We start from the raw sequence: 4,364 nt of genomic DNA on the forward strand, positions 1-4,364 counted from the left end.
GTATTTTTGCGTCTTTTTGAGTTTTTCTTGACTATTGTTGGACAATAATGAGTGAAATTCTGTGGAAGGAGCGGAGCGAAGATCCCGAAATATTACACGTATTGCGCAAAATAGCATTTACTAACGAGTTTCATACATGAGTTTTTCTAATTTGTGCCATACAATGAAGATTCAATTTATTTTGTCGAAATTGTGAACTGACGTATATCTACCTGAAAACTGTCAAACTGTGGGTCTGAGATATTTTTCTTCTCCAGTGCATGAAAACAGCAAAATTTACGGTATTCACGCTATCTCAGTATTCAGCAATATAGCTAAAATTTTTATACTTCTCTTTGATGCGACAAAGTCATTTTTTCATCAGGGCGATTCAACTTGAAAAACTTATATGCCTTCAGATTCTTTCGAAATGAAACTACCATTCCATGTAGATAGTATCGCCGGTACATTAGGCGTTATCGACAACAACACGAAGTTTTTTCTCACCAATTGTTAGTTGATTTAAAATATACCACGCCACTGACCCGACGAATCCCTTTTGTCGGGGGCGCCCCAGACCTCAGGCCCGGTCACCCCAATTGTCCTATTCAATAATTTAACCCCCGCTTCCATATCTCACCCCTCAAGTCTGCTTACGACACGTGTCAAAAGAGCCGCCGAGACTCGCGATATTTTTGAATTGATATTATTAAAATGTATTTCCAATGACGACAAAGTAGAATGAACCTATTTTAGAAGGATAAAGTCATTTCTATTATTTTTATTTTTTTCTATGGGTTTTCCGAAGAGGGAGGTTTTATTTATAATTTAAAATCGTCATTAACAGAAGGATCCTTTATAATCTACATAATCATAAAAATTGCATCTATTTTCGCAGTTCCACGTCTAAACTAAAGAGTGATCATTAGAAAACCCTCAAGTGGGGGTTTGAAATATCAAAGGCATCTCTTAGATGAATTAATCTATTACTCACTGTTAATGTCAGACATCTGATTTATGAAGAGTCAATTGCTCAATCAACGCATTACGTTTACAGTTCGCCTGTAAGTTTTTTTTTATGATCGCCCATTATATTCTTCGTACAATTCGCAATGTTAAAATATTTTAAAAGAAGAATGTTCGATTTCGCTAATTTTTGTGTGTATTCAATTTTAAAAACTTGTCGATTTGTGGTCTTTATTCGCAGCCTTCATCCCACAACATAGTTCGAAATAGTTCACATTCTAATGCTCTGTCCTTTTAGTGGTAGTAAATAAGTACTTAACTGGCGCATTCTGCTCTTTTATTGTCCATAATTTCTAGTTGCGACATTATACTAGAGTGACTGGGGGCATTTTTATCGGTTTCGAATGACGAGGATTTGCAATTTCAACTAGCTGAGAGTTGGTAAATTATGTAGAGCCTTTAGCAGTAATCAATATAGTTGAGATTTCGGGGTTCGAATGATATCAGTATACTCGCATTCATGTCAAACATTATTTATTGACTGAACATATCAACACAATTACAATTCGCCAACTAATAGTTCACTAATAATTCACTATTCCACTAATGAACACTTTAATGTCACTTAATACAATCGCTTCGTTCTTATAGGTGTACTGGTCTTAGACTCTCTCACTCTAAACAACGATCTCCTTATATAGCTAAAGATTCTACGACTAGAAAATTCCACAATTTTCTTACAAACATGCAAATATTAACATAAACAAACAACTAAAATATTCAACATACATAAAAGAAAGCAACATATCACTCGATTGAGCGCGCCACGATAAACTTATTCGCCTCTGCCTGTAGCGGCCGCCCGCCAGTCGTAACAATACCATTGATAGATCATGATCCGTAATCAACAGTGAACCATTGGTAGGCTTGAACCAGCAGTATCAAAGTTAGAAACGTGACATTAATTTTGACGGGGTTACGAATTTGGAAATGAGTAATCCGACATCAAATGGTGAATTGGGATCCGCGTATGGGTCCAGCATAGTAGCTGTTTTTTTAGCGGTGAACTGCTTGATCTGCTTCTACCACGAATTGGTTGTATGGTCACGACCAAAGAATATTTATTATTTATTGGATATGTCTAATTGTGTATAATATTAGAAAGGTTAGTTCTGAATAAATATTATATATCCGTGTAGCCACATTCTCGAAATAGGGAGTAGAATGTTTGCTGGAAATGTCATTAAAATTACCTATTAAGTCAATTATATCGATAGTGGCACGAAATAGAGGGCGAAATTCTTAACAATGAAAAATCAAAAAGCTGTATGTACTACGTGTTAAATGACGACCATTGGAGCAAATTTGCTTTTTCTCACAGTTCGTAGTTTACAAAATCCTGGGTGTTGCAAGCTAAAATTTTAATTCACTTTTGTGCTGTTATCATAACAATGTCCAAGCTATAAGCATGAAAGTTTGTGAATTTATATTTTTTTAGGCGACAAATAAGATACCTGTTACCATTTCTGCGTTGACCGTAAAGGACACTACTTATGATTAATTTCACTGATATTCCTAGATAACAATTTTTTGCTTTGCGTGTCCAATACATTTTACTGAAAATCTGAACGAGCATTCATTTTTCCCAATAATTACGCATTTTTGTTTTATTTTTGCCATAACAAATATTAAGCTTGAACAAGATGGATCTTATTCGCCGCTTAAACAACATAAGTTCACGAATTTTGAGTTTCTAATTTAGATATTTGCAGAATAATATTGAAAACAGAAATTAAAATTTAAACTTCTAACACCCTATATATTTCCCATGCGATAAACTTTCGGATGAGGCACGTTTGCGCCAATGGTCACCACCATGTCGCTGATGACGTGTAGTATGTCGAGCTATCGGATTTCCCATTGTTAATGAATCACCTTGCATATGTAATTTTGATGTCCTCCGGTTCGAACCCCAGACCCCATTATTGGCTAATCCCAGCTATTTCACTCATGCTTAGAACTACAACTTTTAGCACACCTCCTACCTGAATTTTTCATTTTTCGGCATACGTTTATTATGAATGTGTCGACTTATTCAAAGAGCAACCCTTGCAATTGTATTAAAAATATCTCAGTTTTATCGGTCGATATCAGGAACAGGGTAATATGAGATAAGTGAGACATACAGCTGGTGTTCAATTCGGTTGTGTCATCGTGGTTATTTCATTAATTAAAAATATTCATTTTGTAACAAATCGGAAATCGTGTTTCGACCCTTCTGAGTTCCTACATTCTTATTTTACGCAAGTAAGGCTGAAGGCCGTAAATGAACAGTATATTTCTCAAAAGCTGGTATTAATTAACTATAACAAAAGTTTCTCTGCTTATTGTTAAGGCCTTTGGATATGGATTCCCGTTCGAATTGGATGAACCACGAAGTGAGTTCACACTATGTCAAAGTGAGGTTAGTGTTGGATACAAACACAACACCTGCCCTCACATTATCATAACTTATCATAGGACTTACCATTACTCCAGGTGGGCACGTAATCACAGTTGTTCAGCGAGGCACTGATTCACTTTTTTGGAATGTATTAAAGTCCAAAATTCATATGAGGCAATTCCGCAGGCTGTTTTCTTGATGTGTAAGGGCTGTTTCGAGTGTAATGTGTGGCGTTAAATTGATCCAATTATCTGCAGCCTTGGACTTAAGCCGGAAATTAAATTGACGTGCAATAAATCCGGTAATAAACACACAGGGCGTTGAAGGCCACAATCACCAACCAAATTGCAGTAATGACTTACCAAACAGCCCTATGTAGCACACTTACACTGGCAGACTTGTAGACGCCAGTCTGTCTACTCACGCTCTGCCGTCGGGACGTCCGTCGCTACCTACTCCACCCCATGCGCGAAGAGTCACCCCTCATCCCCCCGAGCAACCACTCGTCGGGCGACGCACCGCTGCCATTGGCCGCGCAAATTTTGTTTCTGTGCTCAATTTTTACTCATTTTTTCACTTTTTTCCAATATTTGAAAATTTGTAATTATCTACCGCTTATAGCGCTCTCTGAGCAATTATTATGCAGCATAAGCTAATTAAAATTTCCTTCTGCGTTTTTCAACATTCCTCTTTCGAATTTCCTCGATGTCTTCAAGGTCATATTAAACCACCACAACACCAACTTAAAAAGAAAACAGACGGCAATTTAATGCCGATAAAAAAATGGTTTGATTTCGGGCTGGGGCGGGTTTGCATTATTTGCCCCTACTGATACGCTCCAATCGATTTTATGAGACTGCGCGCGCAGGCGGGGCAGGCGGGAAATTAGAAGAGCTTAAACGAGGGAGATAAGCCGAGGGTTTGCTGATTATGATAAAAAAAGCGCAGCTAACCCACATTTAAGAATTACCCGGTT

General features: G+C 37.3%; 1 long non-coding RNA gene across 1 annotated transcript; it reads left to right on the forward strand.

Annotated features, from left to right (window-relative positions):
• Positions 1-3,149: 3,149 nt before the first annotated feature.
• LOC136339116 (uncharacterized) lies at positions 3,150-4,164 on the forward strand. The gene is made up of 4 exons (XR_010732082.1): positions 3,150-3,248; positions 3,341-3,409; positions 3,466-3,590; positions 3,646-4,164. It is a non-coding gene; the product is annotated as an uncharacterized lncRNA (long non-coding RNA).
• The last annotated feature ends 200 nt before the right edge of the window (positions 4,165-4,364 follow it).

Source organism: Euwallacea fornicatus, chromosome 5, assembly GCF_040115645.1.
Source record: "Euwallacea fornicatus isolate EFF26 chromosome 5, ASM4011564v1, whole genome shotgun sequence".
Taxonomy (NCBI): Eukaryota; Metazoa; Arthropoda; class Insecta; order Coleoptera; family Curculionidae; genus Euwallacea; species Euwallacea fornicatus.